The sequence below is a fragment of the Elephas maximus genome, chromosome 5, assembly GCF_024166365.1.
Source record: "Elephas maximus indicus isolate mEleMax1 chromosome 5, mEleMax1 primary haplotype, whole genome shotgun sequence".
Lineage (NCBI taxonomy): Eukaryota > Metazoa > Chordata > Mammalia > Proboscidea > Elephantidae > Elephas > Elephas maximus.
In genome coordinates, this window is record NC_064823.1 from 105064710 (window position 1) to 105079171 (window position 14462).

Here is a 14462-nt window from a genome sequence, read left to right on the forward strand (position 1 = left end):
CAAGGTAATTATGAGCCCAAGAGACAGAAAGGACCACATAAACCAGAGACTGCATCGGGCTGAGACCAGAAGAACTAGATGGTGACCAGCTACAACCGATTATTGCCCTGACAGGGAGGCACAAAGGACAGCCCCTGAGGGAGCGGGACAGCAGTGGGATGCAGTCCCCAAATTCTCGTAAAAAGCAGACTTAATGGTCTGACTGAGACTAGAAGGACCCCGCAGGTCATGGTCCCCAGACCTTCTGATAGCCCAAGACAGGAGTCATTCCCAAAGCCAACTCTTCAGACAGGGATTGGACTGGACTATGGGATAGAAAATGATACTGGTGAAGAATGAGCTTCTTGGATCAAGTAGACACATGAGACTATGTTGGCATCTCCTATCTGGAGGGGAGATGAGAGGGCAGGGGGGTCAGAAGCTGGCAGAATGGACACGAAAAGAGAGAGTGGAGGGAAGGAGTGTGCTGTCTCATTAAGGGGAGAGCAATTAGGAGTATATGGCAAGGTATACATAAATTATTGTATGAGAGACTGACTTGATTTGTAAACTTTCACTTATAGCACAATAAAAATTTAAAAAAAAAAGTAAGTTGATTATTACTCAGCCATAAAGAGAAAAGAAGTCCTGATGCATGCTACATTGTGGATGAACCTGGAAAATATCATGCTGATCAAAATGTCAGTCACAAAAGGACAAATATTGTATGATTCTCATTTATATGAAATAAGCAAATACATAGAAACCAAAGCTTATCAGTGTTATTAGGGATGGGAGGGAGGCAGAAAGAAGGAGTTTTAGCTTAGGGAGCACTCAGTTTATGTTAATGGTGGTAGAATAATTTGGAAAAGGATAGCGATAACAGCTATACAACATGAAGAACATAATGTCACAGAATTATACACGTAGAAATTGTTGAACTGAGAATGTTTTCTCATATATATTCTCACCACAATAAAAAAAAGTTGATTTCCATCACCTAAAACTTGTGCCCTCACTTCTCCAGGCCACCCTCCACACTTCTTCCAGAGTCATTCGTCCAAAGTAGATGTCATTACACAACTCCCTGCTTAAAAATGTCAGCGCTCTTTAGCCCGCCTTTCAAATCTCTCCAAATTTTGCCTGACCCACTTCTCTAGCCCTACCTCCTGCTGCTCTCTTCCAGGCCTGATGTTCCTGCCACCCAGTCGTCTCACTCTCAACTCATTATGGCTTTTATGTTTGCCCTATCTTTGTTCATTCTGTTCCTGGCAGATGGAATACCTTTCCCCCCCTTCCCCATCTACTTATCCTTCAAGGCTCAGCTCAAATATCACTTCCTCTGTGAGCTTCCTCCTCATCTTTTCTCACCAAAATTATTACTCCTTCCTCTGACTTCTCATCATACTTTGACCTCCTAGCATAGCACACTTTTCGTTCTGCCTTGTCTTGATTCTTTACAAAATTGTGAGTTCTTTTTCACTTTTACATTCTCTAGCAACCACATAAGCAGCCAGACAGCAGCTGGGGCAGGAGGAAAAGAGGGAATACAGGGGGCATGTGCCCCCCTTCCAGGTTCAGTGTAGCTCCCAATGTGATACCAAGTCTCTCAGCATCTCAGCTAACTCATCAAGGACCCAAAGGGAAAAAACCTGTTAGCGCCAGAAATGGGGTATGACATTAAACTTATGAAACCTGCTAGTGAATGTGGCATGGAATCAGCTAGGGAATCGTGAAACTAAAATTTTAATGCATTTGTTCTAACAAGGCTACATTGTTACTTTTTTTCCCCAAGTTAGAAACTACAACAAAACTTATGAATTCCTTGGGCTAAGACTTAACCATTGCCACATTCACTGGAGCTGTACTCCCCCGACCTTTGTTCTTTTCATGGTGCCCAACATGACGTACGTTGAATACATGTTTGTTGAAATGAGATAAACTGGATTTATGACGTCTCTGTGGCTGGATGGGGTGTGAAGGAGAGTCATGGTACTTTTCATTAAACTTCACATCATAGGGCACAGTGACTTATTTTGGCCTACTCAAAAGTAACCCTTCAGAAACTGCTGTCTTGTTTTATTTCTCTGTACATAAGATCAGCCAGGTTGTTTATAACAGACAAAACCATAGAAAAATGATCATCTGAAAATATTTATATGATCTTTCTGGAAGTAATCACATGTCTTCTTTCAGCCTCCACACTCTGTCCTTACTAAATAAATTCATGTCTATTAAATTAATATCTATTTATGTATGTATTATGAGATTAATTGAAGAGTCAGAGGTTGCTTGACAAAGTGGTTATTCATCTGTCACTGGGCCACTGACAACAAATTGATAGTGACTTAGAACTCTGCTCAGGCCAAAAAGAAAGACTAGATCTGAAGCTGCATAAACATCTTTACACTCACATCTGAGCTGCCTATATTGATTAGAAAAAAAAAAAAAAAAAAAACTCCACAAAAAATAACAGACAACAAATTTGGTCATGAGGTTTTCCTCCTTTTTATCTTTGCCAGCTAAAGACCTTGGCATTACATTCACAAAACTGACAGGATGTCCACATTCTGGGGTCACGGCTGTCACGCCAGTCAACCCTGCCTTTTCTTCCCAGATTAGAACATCAGGAACACCCAGAGGCAGTAATTAACAGGTCATAAACTCTGGGCAAACTCTTTCTTCAGAACACTGGCTGGGCCATCTCCCTTAATTTTACCTTTCCCCCTTCTAAAAGTGAGAACGCTGCTGTTTTGCACATTAAGAGTCACTCAGAACTATCTGAAATCTTTTTTATAATAAGAAATACATAATAAAGAACCCACTTGAATGAGCACCATATCTTATTTATACCAGAGTTACAACTCTTAATGTTCAATATTTTAATGTACTTTCCTCAGGAACCTAAATGAAGCTTGCAGGATCTTTAACCTATAGGTTGTTGTTGTGTGTCATCGAGCTGATTCTGACTCATTGCAATCCTATATGGCAGAGTACAACTGCCTCAAAGATTTCAGCCCCATTTCCAAGGCTGAAATCTTTATGGGAGCAGATCACTAGGTCTTTTCTCCCACAGAGCTTCTGGGTGGGTTCCAATCACCAACCTTTCGGTTAGCAGCCAAGCACTTAACCGTCATGCCACCATCCTTTCTAACCTATAGGAAGGTAAAACTAGGCCTATATATCAACATTATAAACAAACACATAAAAGCTCCCCTTCCATATACCCATATAGTGCGTGCGTGTGTGTGCGTGCGTGTGTGTGTGTGCGTGCATGCATGTGTGTGTGTGTCTGTGTGTATACAAACGGCATAACGCCTAACAAACAATGACTCAGGCATAAATCTTGTTCCCTGAGATGCATATAACCACCATGCACTGAATGGTCCTCTGTTAGCTGAGAGAATTCCTGTCTTCCTGAGCACCTAACCTATTAGCAGGGAGAGATTAGAGGCAACGGAAAGAACTCAGCTCCCTTATATAACCTCCTAACCTTAGCCTTCTCATCTGTAAAATGACGGGGTTGGTCTAGATCAACACTGCCAACAGAAACATAATGCGATCCACAAATGCAAGTTATATACATAATTTTAAATTTTCTAGTAGACATATTAAAAAGAAACAGGTGAAACTAATTTTAATATTTTATATAACCCAACAGTCAAAATAATATTATTTTAACATGCTATCAAAATTAAAAATTATTAATGACATATATTACAATCTTTTTTCATACAAAGTGCTCAAAATTTGGTATGTGTTTTAAACTTGGAGCACAGGTGCTTCAAATGCTAAACAGCTACATGGGACCGGAGGCAACCATATGGGATGGTGCAGATTTAAATAATCGCTGATATTTCTCTTGGTATTAAAAGCTATTTCACTGACGGGAATAAAATTTTTGTAGATCAAAGTATGTTTAGGAAAACTATAAAATGTTTCCCTGGAAATTGCATTCTCTGTCCATTTATTCTTATTGAAAATGGCGACGTACCACTTTCAACCTTACCCCATTCTCACTACCATAGTCACTGTTTTACAAACCACAAGGGAGGTTCAGAACATTCAGGACGACACCCTAACAGAGCAGGAGAAAAGTGGGGTGCAGAACTCAAATTCACATAAAAAGACCAGACTTAATGATCTGACTGAGACTAGAGAAACCCCAGAAGACATGGTCCCCAGACTCTCTGTTAACTCAGAACTAAAACCATTCCGGAAGCCAACTCTTCAGACAAAGATTAGACTGGCCTATTTTTTTTTATAAGACATAAAATAACACTCGTGAAGAATGTGCTTCTTAGTTCAAGTAGATACACAAGACTAAACGGGCAGCTCCAGCCCGGAGGTGGGATGAGAAGGCAGAAAGGGATAGGAACTGGGTGAATGGACACAGGAAACTCATGGTTGGAAGGGGGAGCGTGCTGTCACATTATAGGAATTGCAGCTTGATCACATAACAGTATGTGTATAGATTTTTGTATGAGAAACTAACTTGAGCTGTAAACTTTCACCTGAAGCACAATTTAAAAAAAAAAAGAACATTCAGGACAATGTAAAATTGCTGGATGAATGAGACTTTTAAAAAATGGTAACTAGAAGAAAAAAAAAAGCATTAAAAAAAATTTAACTAGAAAAGACAGAATTCAAATGAAATGACAAAGAAAAATATTTGCTAACCATGTTATCTTCCATACATTAGGACAATGCTATGAAACACATTTGCACACACTTTTAGAATTGTTCAGCACCCACTGAGAGGGATTCATGCAGCTCCTCCCACACTGTCTTGCTTATTAGTCCCTTTGTGATCAAAGATCTGCCTTCGACAGATGGCTGGTCTGGGTGAAGAGTACAATGTGAGATCACAGAACAAAGCAAAGCTAACAGGCCTATCCAGGAATTGAACCTGTGACCCTAACCTCATTAACTTCAGAAAACAGTTAACCCGTCGCAAACTTGCACGGTCAGCTGCATCATAAATGATGCCAGGAGAGCCCACTGTGTCTGTCATATTGACACTCTGGTAGAGAAAAAGTCCTTCTAAGTTCATTAAGAACTTTTCAAAATGAAAGCATTTCTGAATTCAATCACTGAGGGTGGCATGGAATTCACGAGCAGTGTCTTACCAGCTCTGCTGGATCTGTCACAAGTTTCCCTCAGAACACCGGCTGAGATGGTAGGTGGTCTTGGTGATGAAGTTTGAAGTAAGGCTGTTTCCTTTCCCAAAAACAGTGATTTTAGGACCATGGCCTCTATTTCTCCCAAGCGGGTTAGCAATTACATGCAGTAATTTCCACAGACTACTCATTGTTGTTATTAGCTGCTGTCCGGTCAGCGCCCAACAATGGCGACCCCATGCACAACGAGAACAGACTTTTGTCATCTGTGGAGTTTTCACTGGCTAATTTTTGGAAGTAGATAGTGAGGCCTTTCTTCCTAGTCATCTTAGTCTGGAAGCTCCATTGAAACCTGTTCAGCATCACAACAACACACAAGCCTCCAATGACAGACAGGTGGTGGCTACAACTGAGGTGAATTGGCCAGAATCCAACCCAGGTCTCCTGCATGAAAGGCAAGAATTCTACCACTGAACCACCACTGCCCTCAACTATTCACTGGATCCAATTTCTCCTACATTTAAATAATAACCCAGTTTTCAGGTAATCCTCTGTTTCACTCCCTCCCTCCCAATATCTTCACTCCTCAGTTTCAGTCAAACCTTCACTCAGGTGAATGAGTGAAGCCAGGGCATGGCTCTCGCCTCTCTATAAAATGCTCAACACCTTTTTACCAGCTTGTCCTTTCTTCTTGTTACTTGGAATAATTCCTCTTAGTAGCTGCTACCTGCTCTTCAATAATGCGCTAACAACCTACCTCTAGTGAGCTACGTACTTGCCTCTGATTTAAATATTTTCCAAAGTCTTTTAGGGATCAATTTCTGTATCTTTTCCTCAAACACTTAACATTTAGTACAGTACAAGTTTCAGAAACAGGTTTACTGAAATTTCCATTCAAGCCCCAAAATACACTGTTTGAAAAATACTGCAAACACCTCAAAGAGCTGGTAAAGATTTTAAAATTTCATTGAAAATATTTCTGCTTTTCATTTTTTTTTACATTTTAAATGGAATCACCTTTCCACATTCAGACTGACTAGAATAAAAAAAAAAAACTATTCCATATGATTGTTTTATTTGGCTTCTTAAATATGTCTGATAACGTGATTATAAGGCATTCAACATCTATTAAAGATTTTTACTCATTTTTTTATTTCCAGTTGCTTAATTTTTTAAAATTTATTTATAGATTAAGAGTTTGTACTCTTTTGTACTTCTAGTATGTGTGTGGAAACTATGCATTTATATATATGCTTATGCATCTGCCTTAAAGCCACTACCTACCTAAACCCTAAAGCCACTAGTACAGTAAATATTTGAACTGATTCTCTTCTTCTTTTCTCTAAGAATTTTCACAACAAAAATAAAAATGGCACAAAACGCAATAGTAACTGAAGTTTAGTATTTGTCTGAACATACATGTGACAATGACCACTCTACAGTTGGAACATTTCCTGTTGATGCTCATAAACACTATACCAGAGTCCATGAAGAGTCACATGTTAGACAAAGGAATAAATTAATAAAATAACCATAAAATGTAGGCTTATTATCACACCAGTTGCCGCCAATTCTGACTCATGGAGACCCCATCTGTGTCCGAGTAGAACTGTGCTCCCCCGGGTTTTCCGTGGCTGATTTTTCATAAGTAGGTCGCCAGGTCCTTCTTCTAAGGAACCTCTGGGTGGACTCTAATCACCAACCTTTAGGATTGCAGCCAAGCACATTAACTGTCTGTGCTGCCCGGGGACTCCTAGGCTTACTACAATTGTACACAATTTCATTAGCTGCAACACAGCTTTTTGAGTGCCAAACGAAGAATGAAATCTGAGGTCCAACAATAAATGAAATTTTACCTATATTCGCTTTATCTAACTTTAATAGAAAATGATGACTGATGAACAGACAATACACAGATTTTCAAACCATATAAATAAACCACGAAACTGCTGTTCTTTCTCCAGTGTAGCATCACGATCTACATAAATTCTGACTTTAAAACTATCAGCGTGGAAAAGTTGAAACTGAGTTCAACAAATAAACTGTTTAAATATACAATTAAAAGCTTACGGCTCCATGTAGACAGAAATATCCAAAGCTACAGTGCAAACAGTGGGAGCATATTTATATATCTTTCAGCACCTGGTGGTGCCTTGGTGGTGCAGTGGTTATGCGTTCAGCTGCTAAAGAAAAGGTCGGCAGTTCGAATCCACCGGCCGCTCCTTGGAAACCCTATGGGGCAGTTCTGCTCTGTCCTATAGGGTCGCTATGAGTCGGAATCAACTCGACGTCAAAGGGTTGGGTTTGGTTTGGTTTAAGTACTACTTATAAAATATATTTACTCGAAATTTTCTTTAATTCTTCCTGATACTATTTTTAAAAGAAGAAAGTCCCAGAAATATGAAAAATAATTTTTTAAAATCTTACTGAAATTTAAGAAACATTTGCAAAGAAATGAACTACAAAAAAAAAATTAACAGGACAGTTGGTGGTAGTTTCTTATAAGCACTTTTCAAAATAAATACTTTTACTCCCTCGTGATTTGACACAAATCAATAGACCATAAACTACTCTTTGTGGCTCTTAAGTCTTCATTTTGCACCTTAACAAAAGCCGACACTCATTCTTAATGAAGTCTTTTTATAGGTACACTGATATTTCATGTCTTTTCTGAAGATATATTAAACCTTTGGCTGCTCAATAAAACTGAAGAGTTAATTGACTCTATCACAAAAACCTGAGAAGCTATTGCAAAAGGGTTAAAACAAAGGCCAGCTAAAGCCAAACTGAATGACCAGTCTACCCACTACGCCTGTTTACTTTATCAGAGTTGAAATTTTTCTTCACATGGGTCCTTTCGAAGGAAGATGTACTACTATGGGTTTGCTTTATAAATTCCCAATACTGTCATTCAAAATTATGTTAAAAACGCAGTGATAAATCTTCAGGCATCCCTATGAGGGAACATCAGAACAGCATGCAGGGATTAAGAGGGCAGAGAGGCTTTGGGGATCAAACAGAACTCTGTTTGAATCCTTGCTTTATCCCTTACTTTGTGACCTTGGGCAAGTTACGAAAACCTTTTTGAGTCTTAATTTCAGTTATCAAATGGAGATACCAGACCTACTTACTGGACTGTTGTGAAAACTAAATTATTCAAAAAAAAAATTATATAACATATTTAATAGATTGTTTAGCACATCACAAATACTCAGTAAATGATTGTAATTACTAAGCAAAGTTTAAGAAACTATTAATTGAATATTTAAATTCCAACTGATGCTATAAACCATCTGAAGAAAAAATACGAAGATTCAGTGACAGATTTTTCTTTCATGCACTTAACCTGCTTATCTATTACATTAGTGCTTTTCAAACTGCAGGTCCTGAACCATTAATGGGATATGAAACTATTTAGTGGATTTCAGCCAATACTTTTTAAATAAAATTGAATAAAAAGCATAAGAATTCACTGCACATAGGAGATCTAAGCATTGCTTCATGAAATTTTTTGAAAGTTTACATATTCATTCTATGTCTGCAAATTGGGTAGCACTGTAAAATATAATTCTTACTATGCAAAAAAAAAAAAAAAGCTTAAAAGCCATTGCTTTACAACCACGAGTATAAAAATAATAACACTGAGTGCTTACCTTGTATGAGACATTGTGCTAAGCACATGCAGAAATCATTTAATTCTCACAAAAATCCTATAAGGTAGGTACTATTGCTTCCCCCATTTTACAGATGAAGAAAACTGAGGCTTGAAGATAAAATCACTTGCCAAGGATACACGGTTAGTAAGTAAGAAAGTCAGGGTTCACATTCAGACACCTGACTCCTGAACTTGCACACTCCTGAACAAACCACGTTAGGTAAGTACTAGGTTGTAAAATATACCTTTTCCTTATATAAAAGTTATTTGAAAGGTAGAGCTTTTCATGGGGACTAATTTGAGTGTGATTTTCTGTGGGTACAGCATATTTTAGAGAAGGATGAGTGATTCAGAGGCAAAAGCACTAGGTGTGAGATTCAGCTTCTGTCCCTGGCATTGTTGCTTTCGTGGCTTGGCATTGGCAAGGCATTTAATCTCGCTGTGTCTGGATTTCCTCACCTACAAAATGAGAATGATAATATCTGCCCTGCCGCCCCACAGGCCATTGTGAGAAAAGTCTATTCATGTATAACTTGTGGAAATGTTCTCTTGTTATACGAGACCATCATTAATACCACCCAAGAGGCCCCACTCTTCATAGAAAGACACCAAACACAATTAAAAAAAAAGGTCACCAAGCTTTCATAAACTATACTGTATTTTTACACAAATAATGTCCACCTTCTGCGTCTGCTTACCAGCCCTGCCCTTCCCGGCATGGTATTTTCCTAAGCACGCTATGCTAATTTTTATTTTATAGCAACACGGGAAGAGGATTGGCATGGCGGCGCTTGTTAAGGGTGCCTCACTGGGGAAGTGTGAGGTTGGCAAACGAACGCAAAGGGCACGCATTATTTTTGTAAAAATACGGCATGTGGAAACACTGCACAATTCTTGGCACACAGGCCTACAATAAATGTTTATTAAACTAAAAAAAAAAAGTGTAAATCAATTCCATATGTATGCATGTTTTATTCATCTATTTTTTATTTTTCATTAATTTATTTTTTTTAACACAACTATTTATTGAGCACCTACTATGTGCCAGATTAGAAATGTGGACTAGAAAAAAAAAAAGTCCTTTACCCTGGAGAATTTCATATTCATTTCAAAGATAAATTTTTCCAATATTGTGTAAGAGAAAACTGTAAACCCCTGCTGCCTTATTCAGCAGTAACAATAACATATTTATCATGTTGTTGTTATTAGGTGCTGTCGAGTCGGTTCCGACTCATAGCGACCCTATGTACAACAGAACAAAACACTGCCCGGTCCTGTGCAATGCTCACAATTGTTGTTATGCTTAAGCCCATTGTTGCAGCCACTGTGTCCATCCATCTTGTTGATGGTCTTCCTCTTTTTTTGCTGACCCTCTACTTGACCAAGCATGATGTCCTTCGCCAGGGACTGGTGATCCCTCCTGATAAGATATTTATAAAGAACTATGCAATAGCTTTTGATTCTCACACCAATCACCTAAGAATGTCAAATAAGCATTATCTTCCTGAGTCCAAAACCAGCGCTCTATAAGTAAGTACTGCTAAGACTTTAGAATGAAAGTTTCTTAATGTTAGATGACTGTAAAAATGAGCTTTTGAAGAAAATACATTTTAAATAATCAGTAGAAAGAGGCAATCCAGTAGCACAACTTCTTCCCTTTACATTTACGAGTTGAAGTACTCTCGGATGCAACCATATCACCTGTATAAGATGCATTTTTTCAAAACGTTTCTTTAAAACACCTACCTTTGAATTTTTTTTCTTACAGGCAATTTTCTGTTAAATATACTGAACTAGGATTCAGTTTTCTCATAAAATAAAAGAGATAGTAGCCAAGGTATCTTCGCTTTGTTGACTTGTTAAAAATACTCAATATTGACAATTGTGCAGGCAGTCCCCAGGTGACAAACATCCGGTTTATGTACAACCTCTATTACGAACCAATCCCTGTAAAGCCTATTAAAAATTCGAGGTACATACAATGGTTCATAATAACAAATGGGTGCTACTTTTCAATGTGCATCAAAATACTATTGTTATTATTACTGTATTATGTTAAAGATGTTTTATTGTATCTGGAAGTGTTCCTTTAATGTTTTTATACATAGAAAGGTACACTGTATACTAAGACAAACAACTGACTAACTGACCTTAGATACAAACCCTCCCTAACTGTTCTGACTTACATAGGAATTAGACTTAAAGACAGATTTAGGAGCAGAACTCCTTTGTAAATCTGGGGACTGCCTATATTCAGATTCCTGAGTCACAATGCCAAATAAATGTTAGCTATTTTATATATAATTCAACAGCTGCTATAAGCGCTTTTTACAGGCGAACATTGATTTAACTGACAACTTAATGAATTGAAAATTTGCTACAGGATATTTACTAAGATCCTTTTATTAAAATTGTCTTATCCTTTGTATCCTAACCACTCCCTCTCCACCACCAACACACACACACACACACACACACACTCCCTCACCTACACCAGATCAGTTTCTGAGCCATTATTCAAAAACCATATTAAAATTTCACAACACATGGTGGTTTCCTACTAGGTTTCCTTTTTCCCCCAGGCCCCCATCAATGGGTTTGTAACTAATGTTCTGTCTTAAAATCCAGAATTCAGAAAATAATTAGGATGCCTCCATTGTAAGAACATCTATTATAAAATTCAAAGGTCTGCCCTTCTGTTTACTGATAACCAAGAATAAAAGCCATGCCTCACCCACCGTATTTGTAGGGTTAGGAGGTCCAATCTCGCCGCTACAGAGCTCTGCAAGAAAGGACGGTTATAGCACCAGGAAAACCATCGCAACAACCCCTGCGAGATGATAAGGAAAACACATTTTACACCACTGGCAACGTGCAGTCTCCGGGCTCCAGTTCTTAGTAAACAGGGAAAACCTTTGTCTTGCTTCAGCCATCAAACTGGTGGCTCATTAGAATTGGGGCAACGAGAGTTGGTGCGAAACGGCTTGGCAGAGGTTAAACAAAGCAATGCAGCTCTGGGGGAAGACAGGGTTGAGCCTGGTCAGCGTCCGAGGTCCCAGACGGCGAGGTCTCCGTCTGCCTCCCGCCGCAGCCGGGAGTCGCGCGGGGGACGCCCGGGACAGGATGCCGAGGCGCGGGAAGGAGAGAGGGAATTACAAGATCCCACGCTCTCAGCAAGTTCCCCGGGCGCAGCCCGACGGCAGGTCCCCTTGCCTGGGATCCAAAGCCGCGCACCCGGCGCGCAGGTCCGCGCCCCCCGCGCGGGTACGCCGCCCCGAGAGTCCACCGCCGGCCGTGCCGAGCCCACGCCCCCAGCGCAAGGTCGGGAATCCCGGGGTGCCGAGGGGGCCCGGCTCGGCGGGTCGCGAGTGGAGAGGAGAAGCCCACCCGCTGTCCCCATTGTCTGGTCCTGGCCCCGGGCCGAGAAGGCGCTCACCTGAGGTGCCCGGGGCGGCTGGGCGGCGACGGGCGGTCCCGGGCCGGCGGCGGACGCGGCTGCACAGCCCGCGGAAGCCGCCGCAGCAGCAGCAGCACCAGCAGCCGCAGTAGCAGCAGCACTAGCAGCAGCGCACTCGCCTCTCAGGCGGCCGCGGCCTCCATTGCTCTCCCCGCCGTCGCCACCGCGCGGCAGTGCGCACCCAGCCGGGCGCGGCGCGGTCACATGCTCCGCCAGCCCCTCCGGCGCTCGGACCCGCAACTCGGCCCCGCCCGGCCTAGTCCCCGGGTCTGTGGGCGCCGCCGCGGGCACTGGACGCCCCGGGTTCCCGCTCCCGCCCTCCGGGAAGGGCGCGCACCGGCCGGCTCCCAGGAGACTGCCGTTCCCGGGGGCGACCAGAAACAAGAAGCGTGCCACAGGGAAGGACGTGGGATTGATTAATTCTCTTCCCACCACTGCAGAGGATGACCTGAGGGAGGATTGGATGTGCCGGGTCTGAGGTCACTGTAGTGGGCTCACAGGGAGGCCGCACCTTGCGTGGGACAAGAACCCGGACCGGCAGTCAGCACTCCACGACATGCGATTTCGGCCCTTGGTACCTGGACTAACTGGGGCAACCTTGGCCCCAGAGGGAGTCTCGCCTTTTGGCGATCCGCGCCCCCCCCCCCCCCCCGGAGAGCTGCCAGCCGTGGAAAATAGCACTGGGACTCCTGTCCAACAAATTGGAAGTTGCCACCCTAAAATAGAAAAGATCGAAATTCCATTGCTGACTCTCTGTACATCTGAACAGAGTGACAGTGACGTTGGACATTATTTTCTCCAGCCATTATGAACTTAAATATTGACGTTAATGTGTTAAAGAAAATAATTGCCATTTCCTTTTGTGAGGTAACGGGAAACATTGAGAATTTTTCTCTATATTTTTTGCTATGACTAGTTCGTTGGAGTTCTTGGAAATCAGTTTCTGATGGTCTTTTTGTTCACTGTGAATGCAAAGATGTCTTTAGGAGTAATTTATTGTCATTATTAAACAGGAAGCTTAAAACATTAAAAACTCTGGTAATGTTGAAAGATAAACCTCATACTCCGTTGAGTCAGATGTCCAAATGCCTAAAACAGGGTAAAATTTTTATGCAAATATATGACTTAGAAGAAGAATCATTCATACTGGGAGAATCTAGGGCATTTTGCCTTTCTAACTGGGGTTTTCTAGATAAACATTTTAATTAAATACCAGCATAAAATACGACTGTATTTTTGTGAATATGAGTGTCATTCCATTTATCGGTGCTTACTTAGGAGACGGAATTGACTGGAAGGGCACTGGGTTTGGTTTGGTTTGGTACTTATTTCAAACGATGTCTGCTAAAGTCCAAATAATAATAAGTTTTATAAATACCAGTAAATTCATTGCCATCCAGTCGATTCTGATTTATAGTGACCCTACAGGATAGAGTAGAGCTGTTCTATAGGGTTTCCAAGGCTGTAATCTTCACCGAAGCAGACTGCCACGCCTTCCTCTTGCAGAGCGGCTGGTGGGTTCCAGTAACTGACCTTTTGGTTAGCAGCGGAGCGCTTAACCACTGGGACACCAGGGAGGGTTCCTTACCTTATAAATAGTTGAGCAAATACCTTTTCCTCTGATCCAGTAGCACTAAAAGTTCCTAGAAACCAAGAATAACGAAGGTCTTTTTCTTGATACAGTCTTGCCAATTACATGAAAGTCCACTCTGTAAAAATTCAAACATATATAAATCAAGTGTAGGTCTATTCTTGTTTTATTTTGCAGAGCAAAATTTATACATCCTTAAGATATTGGAAGGGTTCTGGAGAACTTAGAGCATTCTAACTACTGGACCTTGTGTCTTATACCTGTTAAACCCATTGCCATCTAGTCAATTCTGACTCATAGCAGCCCTATCGGACAGAGTAGAACTGTCGGGTTTCCAAGGCAGTAATCTTTACGGAAGCAGACTGCCACATCTTTCTCCTGAAGAGTGACTGGTGGGTTTGAACCACTGACCTGTCAGTTAGTAGCCAAGCACTTAACCACTGCACCACCAGGGATCCTAATAGGTCTTGTGTGTCTTATAGATGTCAGAAATCAGAAGCTATCAGCCACCACTCTTCACAGCTGTTGTTGTTTCATTCACTTTTCAAACATACTGCTCCACAGCTACTACACACAGGACTGTAATAACAGTGTGGTACCCCACCCAAATATCAGTCTACTATTCCACTTCTTTGATACCTAACTCCACCACCTGTCTAT

At 41.1% G+C, this 14462-nt stretch overlaps 1 protein-coding gene across 3 annotated transcripts in view; it reads right to left on the reverse strand.

Annotated features, from left to right (window-relative positions):
• CRACD (capping protein inhibiting regulator of actin dynamics) overlaps positions 1-12357 on the reverse strand; it is a 329883-nt gene extending 317526 nt beyond the window's left edge. For all 3 annotated transcript variants that reach the window (XM_049886223.1, XM_049886222.1, XM_049886221.1), the window contains exon 1: positions 12191-12357. The gene's annotated coding sequence lies outside the window, so the exon portion shown is untranslated. The remainder of the gene's footprint in view (positions 1-12190) is intronic.
• Positions 12358-14462: the final 2105 nt, after the last annotated feature.